Source organism: Chiloscyllium punctatum, chromosome 20 (assembly GCF_047496795.1).
Source record: "Chiloscyllium punctatum isolate Juve2018m chromosome 20, sChiPun1.3, whole genome shotgun sequence".
NCBI lineage: Eukaryota > Metazoa > Chordata > Chondrichthyes > Orectolobiformes > Hemiscylliidae > Chiloscyllium > Chiloscyllium punctatum.
Window position 1 is genome coordinate 14,373,799 of NC_092758.1, and position 23,186 is coordinate 14,396,984.

A 23,186-nucleotide genomic window follows, 5' to 3' on the forward strand; every position below is an offset into this window, starting at 1 on the left:
TTCGGGCCTGGGTGTCCCTGGAGAAGGAGCACGCGGTGTTCACCAACAACCTCGCGGTTTTCAGGGAGAGGTGGGCACTGCGGGCTGTGGAGTGTTTTATTTCTCCCTCTGATTCCATTTTGATTTGGTCCCTGCCTTCCCCTTCACTTTTTCAATCACTTAAGACTTGCCCTTTGATGTGAAGGTCACCACTTGTCATTGGCCACTCGGGTATTTCCTTCCTTCCTGGTGATGGAATATGAATAAAATTCTCTGCACTCGTTGTTTCTTCACTGTGTCCCACACCTGCATATGCACACGACATGGATGCTGGGGAGAAATATAACCAGGGGATTTAGAATCTCCTCAGTCCCGGGACTGACTCTGAGTTGGCTGGTCATGGCCAATGTATTGTGAACGAGTGAATAAAGGGTGACAGGATCCCAGCCTCTGTGCTGTTATTTCAGTCACAGAGGTGGTGTTACTGAGGGACTTTATAGCACATAGAAAAACAGGAGCAGGAGGAGGCCATTCAGCCCTTCAGGCCTGCTCCACCATTCAGTATGTTCATGGCTGATCATCCAACTCAGTCTCCTGTCCCTGCTTTCTCCCCATATTCTTTGACCCCTAAGAACGATATCTAACTCATTCTTGAAAACATTGGAAACATTCAATGATTTGGCCTGAACCACTTTCTGTGGCAGAGAGTTCCACAGGCTCCTCACTCTCTGAAGAAAGTTATCTTCATCTAAGTCCTCAATGGCCTACCCTCTGTCCTTATAATGTGACCCCGATTCTGGGCTTCTTGGTCATCAGAGATACCCTTCCTGCATTTACCCGATCTAGTCCTTTTTTATGCACTTGCTGGACATTGGTAATGCTGGTTGTCCCTTCCTAGCATTTATAGGTGTCGATGACATCCCATCCTTCCCATTCTTCTAATGTCCAGTGAATATGGTCCTAACTGATCCAGTGCCTCTTCATACATCAGTCCTGCCATCCCAGAAATCATTCTGGTTAACCTTCGTTGCTCTCTCTCCAGAGCCATCTTATACTTTAAGTCAATACCGGAACCCATACATTGAGATCCCTTCCTGGAGTATCTCAGACCCTGGGTGTCTGCACATACACTCTCCCAGAGGCTGCTCCCTTTGTCAGTGCTGTGGGTGGCTCAGTGGTGAGCACTGCTGCTTCACAGAGCCAGGGACCTGGGTTTGATTCCACCCTCAGGCAACTGTCTGTGTGGAGCTTACATGTTTTCCCTATGTCCGTGTGGGTTTCCTCCTATAGTTCAAGGGTGCATTGGCCATGAAAACTGAGTTAACATTGAGAGTCCAATGATCCTTTTTCAGCAGCACTCTGGTCTACTCTTTGTTTCTACATTCTAGCAGTTAGTAGCGAGTCCATTGGTTGAAGGGTCATCTGAGCTGAATGGGTGACAGCCACACACTCAAGAGCATGCTCTATGGCAAGCTCCGCTTGACTTTTTAAAAACTCATTCACAGAATATGTACCTTGCAGCCTGGGCCATCAGTCACTGCCCATCCCTTGTTGAGAGTAAACCACACCACTTTGGGTCTGGAGTCACATGAAGGACAGACATTAATGCCTTAAAGGATATTAGTTAGCCAGATAGGTTTTTCCTTACAATATTCTGGATTCGTGGTGCTGGAAGAGCACAGCAGTTCAGGCAGCATCCAACGAGCAGCGAAATCGACATTTCGGGCAAAAGCCCTTCATCAGGAGAAGGGCTTTTGCCCGAAACGTCGATTTCGCTGCTCGTTGGATGCTGCCTGAACTGCTGTGCTCTTCCAGCACCACGAATCCAGAATTTGGTTTCCAGCATCTGCAGTTATTGTTTTTACCTTTTCCTTACAATAGGCAATGGTTAGCATTAGACTCACAATTCAGTTGAGGGAATACATTTAGCTTGGATGGCTGGTTTATAGAGCTATGTGATGCTAACAGTATGGGTTCAATTCCCATCACTGGTTTGAGGTTCCCATGAAAGACTCTCCTTCTCAACCTCTTCCCTCACCTCAGGTCAGGTGGCCCCCAGGTTAAGTCACCACCAGTCACTTTTCTCTAATGAGAGAGCAGCCCCTATGGTCTGGTAAGATTATGGTGGTGCAACAAGTCAATTGTCGGGGAGATGATGGTTTGCGATGTTATCGCTAGACTACTAACCCAGAAACTCTGCTAATTTGTTTTGGGGACAGGAGTACAAATCTCACCATGGCAAACGATGGAATTTGAATTAGATAATAATCTGGAATTAAAAACCGACTGATGACCATGAAACCATTGTCGATTGTCGGTGAAATCATCTAGTTCCCTTCAGGACCATCCTCACCCATGTGAGGCATGTGACTCCAGACACACAGGGATGGAGTTGACTCTCATCTGCCTTCTGAAATGGCCCAGCAAGCCACTCAGTTCAAAGGCAACTTGAGAGGGGACAATGAATGCTGGCCAACCACCATGTACCATGAGTGAATTCAAAAATAAATCCAAGTCCTACCAAGATAGAACTTCAACCCGAGTCCACAAGGCACTATTTGGATCTGTGGATCAATCGCCCAGCAATAATACGATTGGGCAATCACCTCCCCCTGCAATACAGGGATGTGCTCAATTGAGAACCCAAACTGACTGGGATTGGAGTCAGTCAGTCCTTCTGCATGATCGGAGTGCCCAGAGACAAACAGTCGGAAATGGCATGGAAAACTACAGGAGCACAAAAATAAACAACCAACTGGAAGAACAGCTCAGCCTTTGGGAACAACACTGACTGGATCTTGGGTCAGTTCAGCTTCGGAAGACCTGCTCGTCACAAGCCACAATATTCAATGGAAAAGTAACTTCCCATCTCCCACTGGCCTAGCCACTGCCTCTCAAGATGCTGTCATCATGTGCCTGGAATATTCAATTGCAGAAAGGATGGCCGTAATGGAAAAAAACAACTAAAGTTGGCTTCATATGATTGAGGTGTCCATGACAAAGTGAAGGTGGGTTTGAGTAAATCAGTAATATATCGGAGCAGGAAAATTGGGGTTCATAGGAGGCCAGAGGTTAGACAAGTTGGATTTTGAAAATGTAGGCATAGGTCGTAGAATCCCGACACTGTGGAAACAGGCTACATTGGCCCGCCCCAAAGCATTCTACCCAGACCCTGTAAACCCTGCATTTCCCATGGCTAACCCACTTAGCCTGCACATCCCTGTGACACTGTGCCATTTAGCATGGCCAATCCACCAAGCCTGCACATCCCTGTAACCCTGTGTAATTTAGCATGGCTAACCCACCAAGCCTGCACAACTCTGTGACACTGTGCAATTTAGCATGGCCAATCCACCTAGCCTGTACATCCCAAGACACTGTGCAATTTAGCATGGCCAATCCACCTATCCTGCACATCCCTGAGACACTGTGCAATTTAGCATGGCTAACCCATCTAGCCAGCACATCCCTGGGACACTGTGCAATTTAGCATGGCTAACCCATCTAGCCTGCACATCCCTGTGACACTGTGCAATTTAGCATGGCCAATCCACCTCGCCCGCACATCCCTGTGACACTGTGCAATTTAGCATGGCCAATCCACCTCGCCTGCACATCCCTGTGACACCGTGCAATTTAGTATGGCTAACCCATCTAGCCTGCACATCTTTAGACTGTGGGAAGAAATCACACCAAACCTACACAGACACAGGAAGAACATGCAAACTCCACATGGTCACCCAGGTCTGGGATCTAACCCCAATCCCTCCTGCTGTGAGGCAGCAGTGCTAACCACTATGCCACACCTCAGATAAACAAACTGCAGGGGGCTGATTCCTGTGCTGTCCAGGTTGATTTGGGATTCAGTTTTGTTTTGCAGGGACAGGCAGTGGGGGGTGGGGGGGGGGGTAGATTTGTTTGGGGTATGGAACGGAGATAAGGGACAGTGAATGATTGAAGGGAATGATCAGAGAGGGGCTTGTACAATGGGAGTAATTTGTGACGACCAAGTCAACAGCGTGAGGCCAAACCATTGAATATTTTCAAAAAGTTAGATATTGACACACTGTATAAAGGGTAAACAATATCTTTCTTAGGTTTATGGGGGAAAGCGGGAACAGGGGACTGAGCTGGATGATCAGGCATGATCATACTGAATGATGGAACAGACTTGAAAGGCAGAGTGGCCTCCTCTAGCTCCTACATTCTCTGTTCCTATGTACTGTAGTTGTGAATAGGGTTTCTACTGGGGCTTGTACCCCACAGCCATTGCATCGGACAGTAGACTGCTAACCATTGGCATTTAAATCGTGATTTTTCTCATTTTTAAATATGTAAATTCTGATTGGAAATAACTTGGCTCGGGGCATTATTGGGGACATCTCTGACCGCCCTTGTGTCTTGAAAGACACCGCCTTGTAAATGAGGCGAGTCTCTGGGGCTTTGGTGACTCTGTGTGTCTGAGCTGCGCTTTTATTTTTGAAAGATTAACACATCATTGGTGTTTCTGTCACGTTAAGGAACGACACTGCAGCCATTTTTTTCGCTTTGTCTGTCTGTGAGTGTGTGTGTGTGTGTGAGAGAGAGAGAGAGAGAGATCAGCAGCCGGCAGCTGGTGTGACACTGACAGTATCCCTGAGTCCAGCAGCTCCTCACTGTATTCCTCACTGAGGCTGGTCCTTCGCCCATGCAACCAGACGGTAAGTGCAATGATGCAAACCATTTCCATGCAAAGATTCAGATTGTGCAAAAAAAATACCTGACCACATTCTGGGGCTTCCCGGAGACAGCAGACGCTGGAGAAATTACACAAACAGAAGGATAAGCCATTGTGTGTCGATTCATTAAATATTGCGTTCAGATTTGATATATACATGCTCGGAAATGAGTGTCTTTTATTTTGTGATTATGTCCGCCTGTTTTTCTGACAGCACAGGGCGGGGACTCCCCACTTGCTTTGCAAAGCTGAGGCGCTCTGTTTGATGTAAAGGAAACGGAATTGAACCCAGTAAATGCAGAGAGGCTGAAGGGGTTAATGGTTTATTTTTGTTCCGTGTTTGTGCGGTGCCTCATCTGCACAGGGATTGAGCTAATCCTCACCTCACCTCCATTTAATGCTGCACCACATCCATCCCTCCCTCCACCCCACATCCTTCCCTCCCTCTGCCCCACATCCATCCCTCCCTCCACCCCACATCCTTCCCTCCCTCCGCCCCACATCCATCCCTCCCTCCACCCCACATCCTTCCCTCCCTCCGCCCCACATCCCTCCCTCCCTCCACCCCACATCCTTCCCTCCCTCCGCCCCACATCCCTCCCTCCCTCCCACTGCCCCACATCCTTCCCTCCCTTCACCCCGCATCCTTCCCTCCCTCCGCCCCACATCCCTCCCTCCCTCTGCCCCACATCCCTCCCTCCCTCTGCACCACATCCTTCCCTCCCTCCGTCCCACATCCTTCCCTCCCTCTGCCCCACATCCTTCCCTCCCTCTGCCCCACATCCTTCCCTCCCTCCGCCCCACATCCCTCCCTCCCTCTGCACCACATCCCTCCCTCCCTCTGCACCACATCCCTCCCTCCCTCTGACCCACATCCTTCCCTCCCTCCGCCTCACATCCATCCATCCCTCCATCCCTCCCTCTGCCCCACATCCCTCCCTCCCTCTGCCCCACATCCCTCCCTCCCTCTGCACCACATCCTTCCCTCCCTCCGTCCCACATCCTTCCCTCCCTCTGCCCCACATCCTTCCCTCCCTCTGCCCCACATCCTTCCCTCCCTCTGCCCCACATCCATCTCTCCCTCCCTCCCTCTGCCCCACATCCATCCTTCCCTCCCTCTGCCCCACATCCATCCCTCCTTCCCTCCCTCTGCCCACATCCTTCCCTCCCTCTGCCCACATCCATCCCTCCCTCCCTCTGCCCCCCATCCATCCCTCCCTCCCTCCCACTGCCCCACATCCATCCCTCCCTTCACCCCACATCCATCCCTCCCTCTGCCCCACATCCTTCCCTCCCTCCGCCCCACATCCCTCCCTTCCTCTGCCCCACATCCATCCCTCCCTTCACCCCACATCCTTCCCTCCCTCCGCCCCACATCCCTCCCTCCCTCTGCCCCACATCCATCCCTTCCTCTGCCCCACATCCATCCTTCCCTCCCTCTGCCCCACATCCATCCTTCCCTCCCTCTGCCCCACATCCATCCCTCCTTCCCTCCCTTCACCCCACATCCTTCCCTCCCTCCGCCCCACATCCCTCCCTCCCTCTGCACCACATCCCTCCCTCCCTCTGCACCACATCCCTCCCTCCCTCTGCACCACATCCTTCCCTCCCTCCGCCTCACATCCATCCATCCCTCCATCCCTCCCTCTGCCCCACATCCCTCCCTCCCTCTGCCCCACATCCCTCCCTCCCTCTGCACCACATCCTTCCCTCCCTCCGTCCCACATCCTTCCCTCCCTCTGCCCCACATCCTTCCCTCCCTCTGCCCCACATCCATCCTTCCCTCCCTCTGCCCCACATCCATCCCTCCTTCCCTCCCTCTGCCCCACATCCATCCCTCCCTCCCTCCCTCTGCCCCACATCCCTCCTTCCCTCCCTCTGCCCCACATCCATCCCTCCCTCCCTCCCTCTGCCCCACATCCATCCTTCCCTCCCTCTGCCCCACATCCATCCCTCCTTCCCTCCCTCTGCCCACATCCTTCCCTCCCTCTGCCCACATCCATCCCTCCCTCCCTCTGCCCCCCATCCATCCCTCCCTCCCTCCCTCTGCCCCACATCCACCCTTCCTGATGTGGGGCAGAGGGAGGGATTCCTGAAGAAGGGCTCATGCCCGAAATGTCGATTCTCCTGCTCCTTGGATGCTGCCTGACCTGCTGCGCTTTTCCAGCAACATATTTTCAGCTCTGATCTCCAGCATCTGCAGTCCTCGCTTTCTCCCACATCCATCCTTCCCTCCCTCTGCCCCACATAATCCCTCCCTCCCTCCCTCTGCCCCACATCCATCCTTCCCTCCCTCTGCCCCACAATCATCCATCCCTCCCTCCCTCCCTCTGCCCCACATACATCCCTCCCTCCCTCATGCCCTCATTCCCACCCTCTCCCTCCCTTGCTGTCCCTGCCACCCTCTCTCTCTCACGATCTCTCTCATAGTCTCCCATCCTCTCCCTTGCATTCACTCCCATCTCCTACTGACTTCCTTCAATTCATTCACTCAGCCACTCTCCGACTCACTCCCTTCCATCACTCAGCCTCCCCCATTCATTCAGTCTGCTGCTTCCAATCTCCCTTCCTCACTCAGAATTTGCTCTCTGCCTTCTTCACTCACTCAAACTGCCCCTCTCAGACTCACTCATTCCCAGCCTCTCCCAGCTCTCCTTCATCAGTCAGACTGTCATTCCCAAACTCTCATACTTCATCACAGACACCAACACTCAACACTCACCCTTTGTGAGACTCAATGAAAGGTCTCTCTCATTCTCTGACTCCAACAACCCAGATCTCCTAACTCTCCGTCTGTGACTCCAAGTCTCTTGCACTCCCCCATCAAACACTGCTCCCTCTAGGATACCATCCCAGGTCTCCCTCACTTGCTCTTCCATCTCAAACTCACTCGATCAGATACTCACTTTCACACGCAGTTGCATGCTGTCGGACACTCAATGGTTTGCATTTGCATAGCGCCTTCAATAGGTTGCAGTATTGCGTGGTGCTTCACCAGAGCGTTGATGAACCTCACATCAACGAAGTACTCGGACAGGTGATTGTAACAGATTGGTTGGAAAAAGTGTTTTAAACGAGGAGAGAGAGGCAAGAGGTTTGAAGGGAATTCTAGACATTGTGAAGTTACAGACAGCAGTGATTAGAGTGAAAATCCTAAAATCAAATTAAGGTGTTGGCCGATATGGAACCAATCGAGGTCAGAGAGCATAGTGATGACAGGTGAACAGGAGTATGTGTGAGTTAAGAGACCGGCTGCAGAGTTTTGAATGAGCTGAAGTTACGTGGTGTGAAACATGGGGAGACCGACGAGGAGAGAATTGCAACAGTCTAAACAATGATTCTTAGTTGTAGATGAACTCCCCCCACAACAACTTGTATCGCACCTTTCTTGTAAAATGTCTCTCAAGTGCCTGAGAGGGGTGTTGGAAAACTAAACATGACATTGTGTTGCGTAAGGTCAGATAGAGTCAGAGAGATGTACAGCATGGAAACAGACCCTTCGGTCCAACCCATCCATGCCGACCAGATATCCCAACCCAATCTAGTCCCACCTGCCAGCATCCGGCCCATATCCCCCTAAACCCTTCCTATTCATATACCCAACCAAATGCCTCTTAAATGTTATAATTGTATCGGCTTCCAGCACTTCCTCTGGCAGCTCATTCCACACACGTACCACCCTCTGCGTGAAAAAGTTGCCTCTTAGGTCTCTTTTATATCTTTCCCCTCTCACCCTAAACCAATGCCCTCTTGGAAAAAGAGAGATTTTGGAAAGCACCTTGAAGGAGAAAAGCGAGGTAGAGGGTCAGAGAGATGTAGGAAGGGGATTCCAGAGCTTAGCCTTAGGCATCAGAAGGTGTAGCCTTCTACAGTGGAACAGTTAGAATCAGGGAGGCTTAAGAGGTCAGAATTGGAAGAGCTCAGAGATCTCCAAGGTTCACGTGGCCACAGAGGATCACAGAGGTTAGGATGGGCGATTGGAAGATGGGGATGAGAGTTCTAAAGTCAAGGCTTTGCATGAATGGCAGTCATTGTAGATCATGGGTGATGGGGAAGGGAGAGGGTTAAGACATGGGCAGGAGGGATTTGGGTGGCCTCATGTTTACGGAGGGAGATTGATGAAGCATGTGTCAGAATGGTCAGGTCTAACAGCAGCAGGGATTCAGTGAGGGCTTCAGCAGTAGATAAGCTGAAATGACGAGATGATGTTGGACTTTGCTGCAGAGACTGGAATAAGTGTTTCCATTGATGCCGTGAATCTGAGATTTGAAGCTCATCTCTGAGTCCAGTATGACACCGCAAAGTTTACTCTCAGTTTGTGTCAGAGAGAGAGAGAGGGGAATAGAGAGTGTCGGTCAGACAGGGAGATCGGAACAATGACCAAAAATGATGACTTCACATTTCCCAATATTTACAAACTCACACTCACTCCTGTGTGTATGTGTTTTTAAAAATCTAAATGTAAAGAATACTATTCTGCCTTGTGGTGTTACTTGCTGTGCAGATTATCTAACATAATTTTCATGTCTGCTTATCATAACCTTTTCCGAGCATACTAGGGGCACAGTGAATGTTGCTAAATGACTAATTCAGGGAGCATGTGTTCAATCCTCACCCTGATAATTTGAAAATCTGATTCCTTGCTTAAAGAAACTTCTGTGAGTAATAGGTTGGACACGTGAGAGGGACCAAGAAATTGTTGGATTGTTGTAAAAACCCAGCCAGTTAACTGATGTCGAAGACAAGGACTTCTTCCTGGAGTGGGAAATCCAGAACTAGAGGGCAAAGGTTTAGCGTGAGAGGGGAAAGATATTAAAGGGGCCTAAGGTGCAGCTTTTTCATGCAGAGGGTGGTACGTGCATGGAATGAGCTGCCAGAGGAAGTGGTGGAGGCTGGTACAATTACAACATGTAAAAGACATCTGGATGGGTATATAAATAGGAAGGATTTGGAGGGATATGGGCCGGGTGCTGGCTAATGGGACTAGATTGGGTTGCGATATCTGGTCGGCGTGGACGAGTTGGACCTTAGGGTCTGTTTCCATGCTGGACATCTCTATGACTCTAAATACACTCTAGGAAAGGATTTACAAAGGGACAGTGAAAGAACAGGAGAGATTGAGTAGATTGGGAATATACGATTGGAATTTAGAAGAAAAAGGGCTAGATCTTATAGAAACACATAAAAATAATGAAGGGAATAGATAAGATAGAAATAGGAAGGTTGTTTCCACTAGCTGGTGAAACTAGAACTAGGGGGCAGAGCATCAAACTAAGGAGGAACAGATTTAGGACTGAACTGACAAGGAACTTCTTCACCCAGAGGATTGTGAGTCTGTGGAATTCCCTGCCCAGGGAAGCAGTTATATGTTGTTATATGTTTATAAGGCAAAGATAGATTTTTCAACAGTATAGGAATTAAGGTTATGGTGAGAGGGTGGGTAAGTGGAGCCGAGTCTACAAAAAGATCAGCCATGATCTTGTTGAATGGTGGAGCAGGCTCGAAGGGCCGGATGGCCGACTCCTGCTCCTAGTTCTTATGTTGTTAACACAGACGTGGATCCTACAGTGTGATGATGCTGCCCTTATAAGGTGGTGGCGGACAATAAACGCACAGGTCAAAGGTGCAGCTGAAGAGAAAGGTGAGACATCCCGAGTGCAGACAAAGCATCATGGGAGTAATTGGTCCCTTGAGTTCCCTTTGCCATTGTGACTGATAACAATTCTCCAAGTGAAGGAATTTTCCCTTGGTCTCCGTGCCACCTGGCCAACCCCTGATTACAGGAACTGGAGGAGATCATTCAACCCCTTGAGCCTGTACCACCATCCAGTGAGATCGTGGCTGCTCTGTGGCCTAACTCCACATACCTGCTTTTGATTCATATCCCTTAATACCTTTTCACTTCAAAAAAATGTATCTATCTCAGATGTAAAAGTAACAACTGATCCAGCATTGACCTGCAGTTGTGGAAGAGAGTTCCAAACCTCTCCCGCCCTTTGTGTGTAGAAGTGCTTCCTGACATCTCTCCTGAACTGTCTGGCCCTAGTTCTCAGGCTGTGCCCCTAGTTCTAGAATCCCCAACTCGTGGAAATAGTTTATCTGCCCTGTCTTTTCCTGTTAATATCTTGAAGACTTTGAATAGATCACCCCATAACCTTTGAAATTCTACAGGCCTACTTTGGATCCTCTCTCCTTCTAATATAGGTGTCATTCTTGTAAGCCTATGTTGCACTCCCAAGGTCATTCTCTCCTTCCTATGGTATGGTGCCCATATCTGCTCATAGTACTCCAAGTGGGGTCTAACCAGCATTTTGCAGCAAAACTTCGGTAGCCTTGCACTCTAATCCTTTACATGTAAAAGGCAGTATTCCATTAGCTTTCTTTCCACTATTTTCTGAACCTGTTCATATTTTAAAGTTCTGTGCACCTAACATCCCAAGCCTCTTTGGATATCCATTGTATTTAACTTCTTAACCATTGAGAAAACGCCCCAATCTATTCTTTCTCAGTCCAAAATAGAGAGTCCCACGTGTGCTTACATTGATTTACAGCTGCTCCAGTTTTGCCCATTATCTTAGCGTAAAGCTGGAAAGGGATATTGAGAGACTATCATCTGCACTTTCTTCTACAATGCCGCCTAACTTTGTGTCATCAGCAAGTTTGGATATATAACTTGCTGTGCCATTATTCAAGTCCTTAATAAATAATGTGAATAATTGAGGCTCTAACACAGATCCCTGTGGGACACCACTGATCACATCCTGCCATTTTGAGTGTCAATTTGAGGGAAGTCTAAAACACAAGGAAATGGGTTTCAGGTGAGAGGGGAAATATTTAAAAGGGACCTGAAGGGCAGCTTTTTCACACAGAGGGTGGTGCATGCATGGAGCAAGCTGCCAGGGGAACTGGTAGAGGTGGGTACAATTACAATATTTAAGTGACTTAGACAGGTACACAGGTGGGAATGGTTTAGAGGGATGTGGGCCAAATGCAAGTGAATGGGACTAGTTCAATTTAGGAACTGGCACGGATGGGTTAGGCCAAAAGGCTGCATGACAGCCACTTGAGGAATCGATCTAGTAAATCTTAGACTTCCTGCTCATTTCCAACTAACCTACATGACAGTGATGCTGAGGGAGTGATATCAGTGGTTCCACACATTTGGAGGGACCCAATCCCAAATCAGCCACTGTCCACATATCCCACTGCCCATTCCCCACTGTTAGTCCTAGCAACTGGACACTGACTGGGTACAGATCCCAGTGCAGACTTTCACCAGACACATGAACTCATCCACCTTAAGCTACCAAGAGCCAATGCTGACCATTCTCCAACAGTGTGTGAGAACGCTGAGAGAATGCAAAGTGTGCACACAGTGCTATTTCTGGAAAAGCAGAAGAGGATGTCTGAGTTTTGCTTTCCTAAAATAGCCATTTTGCATTTTGTCTTTGTACTTAGCGTACTGATCGGTTATTGTCATACAGCACAGAAACAGACCCTTCGGTCCAACCAATCCAATGCTGACCATGTTCCCTAACTAAACTAGTTCCACCTGCCTGTATTTGGCCCATATCCCTCCAAACCTTTCCTATTCATGAACTTATCCAAATGTCTTTTAAACGCTGTAACTGTACCCACAATCCGCCACTTTCTTTGGCAGTTCATTCCACACACGAACCACTTTGCGTAAAAAAAAGTTGCCCCTTGTGTCCTTTTAAAAATCTTTCTCCTTTAACCTTTAAAAATACACCCCCTAGTTTTAAACTCAACTACCCTAGGGAAAAGATCTTTGCTATTCACCTTGGCCATGCCCCTCATTTTCTTCCTGATGAAGAGCTTATGCCCGAAACGTTGACTCTCCTGCTCCTCAGATGCTGCCTGACCTGCTGTGTTTTCCCAGCACTACACTCTCGACCCTCATTTTCGTTTTATAAACCTCAATAAGGTCACCCCTTAACCTCCTCCAGTCCAGTAAAAAGAGTCCCAGCCTTTCAGTCTATTTTTATATTTCAAACCCTCCCATTCCCAGCAACGTCCTGGTAAATCTTTTCCAAACCCTCCCCAGTTTGATAATATCCTTCCTATAACATGATGTCCCAACTCCTATACTCAAAGGACTCAGCAATGAAGGCACCCCTGTCAACCTGTGGCGAAAATTTCAAAGAATTATGTACCCGAACTCCTAGGTCTCTGTGTTCTCCAATCATTGCAGCAGGCATGGATTGTTCAGTCTGCCAGGTGAAAGTGAGAACTGCAGATGCTTGAGATTAGAGTCGAGAGTGTGGTGCTGGAAAAGCACAGCAGGTCAGGCAGCATCCGAGCTGCAGGAAAATCGACATTTCTGGCAAAAACCCTTAATCAGGAATGAGGCTGAGAGCCTCGGGGGTGGGGAAGTAAATGGGAGGGGGTGGGGCTGGGGGGGAAGGTAGCTGAGAGTGCAATAGGTGGATGGAAGTGGGGGTAAAGATGAAAGGCTGGAGGGGAGGGTGGAGAGGATAGTTGGGAAGGAAGATGGACAGATGGACAGATGGAACAGGTCATGAGGGAGGTGTTGAGTTGGAAGGTTGGAACTGGGATAAGATGGGGGCGAGGGGAAATGAGGAAACTGGCAAAATCCACATTGATGCTGTGGGGTTGGAGGGTCCCAAAGTGGAAGGTGGGGTGTTCTTCCTCCTGGCTTCGGGTGGTTAGCTGCCTCCCATTCCACGTGGACTTGGCTGATCATCTGCCTCTGTCCATTCTAGCCTTAAATTCACTCAGTGCATATCAACCAACTGGAGTAGAGACTTCCAAGAATTCATAAAATTCTGAGTGAAGACATTTCTCCTTATCTCACCCCTAAATCATTGACCCCCTTTATTTGAGGCTATGGCCTAAGTTCTAGATTCGTCATGGCCCACCCTGTCAGAGCCTTGTATAATTCAATAGGATCACCTCTCGTTCTTCTAAACTCCAAGAAGGCCAATGTACCCATCCTCTAAGGAAATGAGAGCAATGTCAGTCGGTAACTGATGTAGTAAGCCCACACTATAGCGTCTCCCATAGCTAATTTACTACAATCCTTCAAAGATGTAGCAAGCAAGGTATTTGATAAGGTGCTGTACAAAAGGCTAATACACAGGGTATGATCACATGGGGTTACGGGTAATTTATTCACTTGGATAGAGAATCCGCTGGCAAAGAGAAAGCAAAGAGCCAGGGTCTTTCTCTGGTTGGCCAACTGTAACGAATAGGGTGCCACACTGCTTGGTGCTCGGACCCCAATTATTTCCGATCTATATTAATGGTGTGGGTGCAGGGACAGAAAGCAATATAATACATTTGCAGATGACACTAAAATAGGTGGGAATATAACTGAAGAAATAAGACAGTTACAAACGGATATGGTTAGATTAGGTGCAAGGGCCAATATTTGGCAAATGGAGTTTAATGTGGATAAGGATGAGGTTATCCAGTTTGGTTGGAAGAAAAGATGTGCAACATATTATCATCCAATTGGAGAGAAACATTCAGATTGCTTCAATGTAGAGGGATCTGGGTGTCCTCATGAATTAATCAAAGAAAACTAGTAAGCAAATAAAATGAATAAGCAAGGCAAATGGAATTTTAACATTTTTTGTAAAAGAAAACGAGTATACTTTTTCACACAGAGAGTGGTACGTGTATGGAATGAGCTGCCAGAGGATGTGGTGGAGGCTGGTACAATTGCAACATTTAAGAGGCATTTGGATGGGTATATGAATAGGAAGGGTTTGGGGGGATATGGGCCAGGTGCTGGCAGGTGGGACTAGATTGGGTTGGGATATCTGGTCGGCATGGAGGGGTTGGACCGAAGGGTCTGTTTCCATGCTGTACATCTCTATGACTCTATAATCTATTGTGCAACAATACCAAGTGTTATTGCAGCTGTTTTGGTTCTCTTACTTGTAGAGGGATATAGTTAATTGGAGTTAATTCAGAGGAGGTTCACGAGATTGATTCCAGAGATGATGGATTTGCCTAAAATCTCTAGAGTTTAGAAGAATGACAGGAGATCTAATTGAGGTCTACAAAATGTTAGATTAGATTACTTACAGTGTGGAAACAGGCCCTTTGGCCCAACAAGTCCACACCAACCCTCTGAAGAGCAACCCACCCAGACCCATTCCCCTACACCTAACACTAGGGGCAATTCACCTAACCTGCACATTTTTGGACTGTGGGAGGAAACCCACACAGACATGAGGAGAACGTGCAGACTCCACACAGACAGTTGCCTGAGGTGGGAATCAAACCCAGTTCTCTGACACTGTGAGGTAGCAGTGCTAATCACTGTGCTACTGTGCTGCCCACGAGCGAGTTCACAAAATAGACATAGACATAGGATGCTTCCTCATAGGGCAACTTAGAATAAGAGGTTGTGGTTTTAGGATAAAGAGGAGCAGATTTAAAACAAGTGAGAAATATCTTCTTTAAAGGATCGTGCATCTGTGGAATTCACTACCCTGGAGTACAATGGATGCTGGGACATTGAATAAACTTAAGTAGGAGATAGGCAGATTTTTAATTCATAACAGGTTGAAGGGCTTTGGGGAGGAGGCAGGAAAAGGGCATTGAGGCCGAGGTATGATCGTATTAAATGACACAGCAGGCTCAAGGGGCTGAATGGCCTACTCCTCTTAGTTGTCATGTTCAAGCATATCCGTCAAACAGTTGCTCAGTAACACAGAACCTGAAACAGCTTGCTTCATCTATCATTCAAATGTTTAAGACCCTCTGCCTTTTCAAGCAGACTGGGTTATTTTCAGGTCTGAAAGTGTCAGTCTTTGATCCATTTGCAAATTTGCACGATTGACCGTGAACAATGATCTGTTCGGGATGACCATTATCCTATAGGATAGCTTTGATGCACTGTCCTTCATCGGTAAACATATAAGGTGAGCAAAGATCCTCAGCTTTAGGCTGTGTAAGATCTTGGGTTTGCTGTAATTCGTTGTAAGATTGGATTAATTACAGAAGAAGTCGAGAAAGCTATGGTTATCTTAGACGAGCTACGAAAACACAGTTGTACAAGGGTATTTTCACAAACTTCATAGACTTTACTAAGTTTTCAACAATAAGCACAAAACCGGAACACTTAGCATAGGTCAGCAATCGTATTCACAATGGAATGTCTGGTTGATTGGACACTTGTCTCTTGTTTGAAGCCTTTCTCCTATTTTGTTGTCATCTTGATGATGATGATGCTTAACATCTCACAGATCCATATATTGCACTCTGTCCCCAGTTTGGTCCTCTGCTGTATTTGGTAAAACCCCATTTCTGTCATCTGATTAGTGACTCATTAACTAACTGCTGGTTCCTGAATTTGGTTTTGGACATTGTCATTCAGAGGATTCTCGATATGTTCTTCCTTGCTGTTAATTTGACAGTAGTGACCGCTTAATGATGAGATGAATATGTCCTTGTCCTGTTTCACAGCTGTTCAGTTAGACTTCTTCCTTAAGTGATTACTATTTAAAAGGCTAACTGCCTCATCGGGGGCTTTCCCCCTTCTGACTCTTTTTTTAAATGAAGGATTTTTTAAAAAAAATCTTTGTCATGCAGTTTGCATTTATCCTTTTGTTTTTAAATTTCAAAAGTGTGCTTTATTCATAAAAATCCCTTTATATACTACCTCATCACTACAGCAGTTCTGTACAGTAGCAGATGAAGAAAATTGGAGCTTGACTCTTATCCAACAAACAAACCCATGGCATTTGTAACTTGTACAAGATAATATTTACATGCATTTGAGGTACTGGGAGGGTCTGATAACTGAATGGACCCCCATTTAACTTTGGCAGAATGTCCTTAGATGGTGGTCTTTCCCCACTGCACCTTAGGAACAACTTCCCGAAGCTTTAATGCATTCCTCAGCACGTGGCCCTGGAGCTTGGAATGTTCCAGTCTGCAACACTCGGTCAAGGTCAGCCCTTTGCTCAGGACGACCAACAATTTTTGAAAATTAAAAAAAAAGGTTATGATCTCGTACGAGTAAAATGTGCCTTTAGATTGTTTTCTCGGTAGAGTCAAACTCCAGTGTTTGCTTTGTTTCTTCATATGCTACTCCACTGAAACCGAACTGCTTAAGTGACTACGTATATCAAGGTATTTTTATGAATAAAATATACTTTTTGAAATAAAAAGGTTTGCATTTGTCCTGTTTATCGCTTCTTAAATATTTGCTCCCTGCAGGAGTTAAAAATGTTCTTGCTTTTGCAACTCCACGGTAGCTCTGCAGGAAATGAAATTCCAATGTATCATTTGTGTTTCCTTCTCCTCATTGGAAAGATTGTACAGAACACAATGATAACCTTTTGAATGTACCTATAGATAAATTTGTCATTAATAAAATATAACTTTGCAATTAAAAAAGTTAGTACTTCAACGATATCTGACATTCAACTAAGTTAATCCATCATGCATTGTGGCCACATTGCACACAAAATACTATGTTAGACAATGTATCTAAGGACTTGGCAGCTTAATTCTAACTGTACTGTAGTGGGAAAAAACAACTCAGTAGTGCAGCTGCTTCATCAAAACGAACATCAGGTCTTCGTACATAACCCGTTCCATTGACCAGTCAAACTTTGCAATTGCTTTTCACTATTTATTCCTGGACTGTGGGTGTCGCTGGGCTGGACCGGCATCAGTTGCCCATCCCTAATTGCTCTGGAAAAGGTGATCGTGAGCTGACCACTTTGAACCGCTGCAGCCCTTGTGTAGAAAGCTCCTACAGTGCTGTTAGAAATAACCCTGTTGTGAACCATACTTTTTCAATAGGATCCCTGGTTCAAAATTACACCACCCAGGCAGCGTTCATAAGCCCCTCTCCCTCACCATTTGGTGGTCTGTGTTGTTCTCAATGGGGTTGACGGCAATCAGAAAATGCGGCTGATTAACTGGTGATGGTTAATGGACGAGAAAAATCGATGTTGGAAAAATAAATGAAAGCTGCTGAAATACTGCCTTCAAATGCTAAATTCCATTTTAATTCAATTGATATCAACAATTATTTCCATTTCCACTCTATCATCTGTGATGAAAGATGTATAAGTTAAGTTATATGTTAAAATATTTTGTTGCGATGTTGTTCTCGAACTAGAGGCAGATGGGTGTGGATTACGTTTGTGAAGGGTTTTCTTTTCCAGAAAAAAAGGTAAATATCCTCCTGAGAACAGTGACCTAAATTCAGCATTTGTCAGATTAGATTTCAGCCTTCACTTTTAGGTAAGAGTTTTTGTCCATTATGCTAAATGTCTTATAGTAAAGGAGATGACCAGATATCAATATTTACTGATATTTACATTTTTTCATAAAGTTAGATATTAAAAATGTATAGCTACAAACTTTGTAACCGATCACCAGTTTCGATGTCTCTGATTTGAGATGTGTTGAAATTAATCTAATCCAAATTAAATTTTATGAAAACATATTGAAGAGCAAGAGTCTGTGAAAGAGGCACTAACATCAATCGAATGTTTGAAGAAACTTTAACAAATCTAAATTAATTTTAATGGAGTTAACTGGAGATAATGTGCACCAGCCCCTTGCAATACCCACTGTTTGCAGATGGTCTGGAATGAGTCAGTGAACACCGTGTCTTCAAGGATACCTGAATGTATAACTGAAGTGTTTCTTTATATGTGCAAAGTAATTATCCAATAAGTTCTCTCAATCTGTTTACACTTAACCTTCTTGATACGAGGAACGAGGGGTATGAGATATAAGGAAGGAGTAGAGAAACTGGACTTATTTCCCTTTGAGCAGAGAAGATTAAGAGGTGACCTTATTGAGGTGTTCATAATTATAAACAATTTTTGACAGGGTAAAGAAGGTTATTCTGGTTTCACTAGATTTGATATCCGTAAGTAGCAGTCAAGTTTTAAAGTTGTCAGCAAGAGCGCTCGGAGTGAGAATGCGCTGGACAGTGGTGGAGATGGATTCCACAAGAGGTTTCAAAAGAGAGCTGGATATATATTTGAAAGTGTTGAATTTAGAGGGCTATGGAGATAGGGCTGGAGAGTGGGACTAGCTGGGTAGCTCTTTCGGGAGCCAGTACAGACACAATGGGATGAATGGCCTCCCTCTGTACTGTAAAATTCTATGATTTAATGATAAGCAGTACCTTCCTTAGTAAACCATAGTTTTTTAATGGCAAGGTTTTGTGTTTGTGATTGGAGCTGATTTTCCATGAATATATATTGAACCATTTTAAAATTGTTTTTTGCTATTTATTTACTGCAATATCTTTTGGTCTATTGATCCAGTTAATCTTAAGTGGTGGAATACCTACTTAATTGGGTTTTATTAAGTTTAAGATGCTTATTTTGGGCTCAAGTATGTCATTCTCAAATTTAATATAGAATCTAATTGTATTGTGATGATTTTTTTCCCCCAGATAGTCTCTTGCTATAAGATTACTAATTAACCCTACTGATTACACAATACTAGATCAAAGACGCATTTTCCCTTGTTGATTCTCAATGTATTATTCTCGGAATCAGTTTATCTTCTGGACTACTTTTGCCAGTTTGTTTTGCCTAGATTATATGAAAATTAAAGCCCCCACAATTATTACATTTCTTCTATTGCAAGTTCCAGTTATGTATTGCTTAATTCTACTCAACAGTATAATTACTGTTAGGCTCTGAGCCCCCACTGATATTTTCTGTTATTCCAAAGTCACAAACAGCAGAAAATCTACTGAACCTAGATCCTTGCACATGAATGATTTTCCGTCATCCTTCACTAGCAAGAATAGTCTTCTTATGTTTCTATTCTGCCTGCCTTTACGAAATGTTGAGCAGTCTGGAACTTTTTATCTCACTTCAGCCTGGTAACTATTTCTCTGCATTGTTAGTTTAACAAATGCATTTGCCTCTATTTGCACATCTATTCAATTCTTAATACTTTGTGTATTCCAATAGGGAGCCTTTAGTTTTATTTGTCAATTCTGTCTTACCGTTAAACTCTTTGTCCCATCATGAACCACTCTGTGTTTGTCTTTACCCATCATTCCACTGCTCTATTTTCTCTATAGGTTTCTAAATCTCCTTTTCTCTGATTCCCCTGCTTGCTTTAGTTTGAATTTGCACCCACAACCTTAAAGAATGACATGGTTCACCAAGACACTTATCCCAGCACAGTTTAATTGGAGCTCATCCCAATGGAATACTCTCCTCGTTCCCCAGTGCTGGTGCCTATGTCCGTGAAACAAAAAAAAAACACATTTCTGCACCATTCTCTCAAACATGGGTTTAGTGTTTTAATCAGATTGACTGACTGTTGTGCAGTTGGCGCATGGTTTGGATAACAATCCAGAGATTATCATCTTTGAGGCTCTGCATTGCCTCTTCAGACTCTTTCATCAGAACATTGTTCCTTAATCTACATATGTTATTGGATAATAAATGGATCACCACAACTAGATCCACCCTTTCCAATTTCAGTTTTAATCTTGGTACTGGGCCTTTATTGCTGTTTTCCTGATCACACTGTTCCCTATCACTCTGGGATTCCTTTCAATCTTCCCTGGTTAAATACCATCTTGCTGCGTGATGCTACAGTCAGTTAGTACATCCATTCTGCAGTCCCTGTTCTCCTTCACACAAGAATCAAGCACCTTATGTTCCAATTGAGAACTCTACAGCCTTCTGGATTCAATATGGACTCAACAATTTTTGGGTTTGAGCTCTCCCATGTCCTTACCCCAAACCCTACACACCCAAGTCTTATTATCACATGGTCTACTATTTTACACACAACCCATCGTTAGCCACTAACAGTCTCTATTAAAGCTATTCACCCTCCCAGCCGGATTGTCGTCCACTCCCTTGTCTGACCAACTGTTGTTCTCTCTTTTTGGACTCTATCCCTACCTATCCCTTACTCCTTAACCCCTTACCCCATTCTATCTTCTGCATAAAAACCAACATTTTCCTAGTTACCTGAGAAAAGGTCACTGGACCTGAAACATTGACTCTGATTTCTCGCCACAGATGCTGCTACAGCTGCTGAACTTTTCTAGCAATTTCCACTTTTTTTTACAAAGCACCTCATATTCTGTGTGGGTCTAAATCAAAGGCCATTGCTCCGTCACTACATCCCACACCTGCCAGACAGCCACACCCTCTTCTGACTATTGACCGACTGTAAGTTTCACGTAACCTCAGAGGTGGGACGGCATCCCATAACAAACTGTTCAGTTAGCTGTCTCCTTGGCTGCTAATGCAACACTTGTATTGGCCTTGGCTGAAGAGACCAGGAGCGTGCCGTGATCAGATTCCTGATCTCCGTCCACTGACTCCGACTGGGAAGCACATGGGTGTGGATGTGGGAAAATTGAGACTAGTGAGGTTGAAGAGGTCGGGGGTTCCCAACCTGGACAGCAGAGAAAGCAGGTCATCCACCATCTTACTGACTGTGAAATGTTTCTCTTTTTTTTTTGACAGTTCACTTCCATTACAGTTCAAAGACTTTGAAATTTTTGAGACATCCTGAGAATGTGGTCAGTGAAATCAATGCAATCTTGCCTTTTTACTTGACCATCACAGTAAGCCCGGTGAGAGAGAGAGAACTTCCTCTTGAGGCAATGTTAGTGTCTAGAGTTAATCATGAGATAGACTGTTTGTCCATAATTAGATATTGAACACCAACAGTCAAGTGTGGCAGGACATTATCCTTTCAGACGATGTTAGGGGTTTGATTTTAGATTTCCTGAATTGGTCAGAATAGTGCTGAGGGAGTGCAGTGCTGTCAGAGAGACAGTGTCAAGGGAGCGTGATGAATCAAGGGGTAATCAAGCTGACTATAGAAAGTGCAAGAGAGAAGTGAAAATGGAAGTAGGAGAGACCAGTGTGAATATAGATTAGCGGTTACCATAAAATGGAATCCCTCGTTTTTCGACTACAGCAATAATTTCGAGAGGAAGGTGGAGGGTTGAGTCGGAGCCAAAGTCAAAAGTGCTGCAGGCAGAAGTCAGAGCTGAAGTGTTTTGTGTTCTTTGTATCGGTGTTTTCCCAGAAAGGGAACTTGCAAACTCATGTACTTTATTTCTTTCAGGTTTTGTAGATATTGCTGGCAGGGATGGCATTAGTTGCTCTTCGCTAATTGCTCTTGTGGTTCTCTGGCTCACTTCAGAGGGCAGTTAAGAGTCAGTCATATTGCTATGGGTCTGGAGTCACATGTAGGCCAGACTAGGTCAGGATGGCAGATTTTCTATCCTAACGGCAATAGTTTCAAGGTCACTGTTACTGAGACAAGTTTTCGGTTTCAGATTTTCTTAATTGCATTTAAGTTATCCCCCAGCAGCTCTGGTGGGATTTGAACCCATGTGCCCTGCGCATTAACCTGGGTGAGTAGACAACTGACATTCCCACTACATCATGTCTGGTAGATGAAGAGGTTGCCAGGATATGGGACAATGTAAAAATAAACTGGAAATCCCAAGAATGCTGTGTTTTGTATAATCCATACCGTAAAGATGGAATTGTCGAAGGAAGTAAGGGTAGTGATTGAGAGGGAAATGGATACCATGTGTTCCAATATTCCTCTGATGGTCGTAAGGTGGTTACAAATCTTGCTTCCATGTTCGATTACGACTAGAAAGATAAACTTGACCATTGGTGAGGGATATTTGAGCAACATTAACCCAGGAGAGTGTTGAAAGCTGTCTGTACAAGCATGGACTAATAACATGGAGCCATTGTGTTTGACAAATTGGAATTAGTTTTTGTTTCTGAGATAACAAACTGGAGTGCAGTTGGTGTCTGTATATCTAATGCATTTTCCAAACGCATTCTCCACCTCATTAGACTTGTGAGCACAACATAGCCATGGGATTAAAGTGGTGGCAGCGAGATTGATATAACATTGACAAATAGAAAACAGGTCTTAAAACTTTACGGAGGGATTCATGTTATTATGGTGGTGGGTATTAGAAGAAATTGCGTGCTAGGCAAGAAACTGCCGGAACCATTAGTCAGCTACTTCTGCAGTGATGTGTTGATGTCTAAGTATTAACCCTTTTACTGCACAGGGTATAGTGGTGTTCTGCAAGGTTCAGTATTATCCTTATGTTTTTGATGTGAACTAACTGTTGGGAGAATACAAAATTTACAGATGGCAGAAAATGTGACCGGAGTTAAGGGTAAGGCAAGAAATGAGAGAATTAAAGAGGACATAAATAGGGTGTGGAATGGATAAGCACATAGATTCATAGAGATGTACAGCATGGAAACAGACCCTTTGGTCCAACCTGTTCGTGCCGACCAGATATCCCAACCCAATCTAGTCTCACCTGCCAGCACCCGGCCCATATCCCTCCAAACCCTTCCTATTTATATACCCATTCAGATGCCTTTTAAATGTTGCAATTGTACCATCCTCCACCACTTCCTCTGGCAACTCATTCCATACACGTATCACCCTCTGAGTGAAAAAGTTACTCCTGAGGTCTCTTTTA

The 23,186-nt window shown here is 45.3% G+C and overlaps 1 protein-coding gene across 3 annotated transcripts in view; it reads left to right on the top strand.

Moving 5' to 3' along the window:
- The first annotated feature begins 4,422 nt into the window (after window positions 1–4,422).
- Window positions 4,423–23,186, top strand: part of cyfip2 (cytoplasmic FMR1 interacting protein 2) — a 116,272-nt gene continuing 97,508 nt past the window's right edge. For all 3 annotated transcript variants that reach the window (XM_072590370.1, XM_072590369.1, XM_072590377.1), the window contains exon 1: window positions 4,423–4,679. The gene's annotated coding sequence lies outside the window, so the exon portion shown is untranslated. The remainder of the gene's footprint in view (window positions 4,680–23,186) is intronic.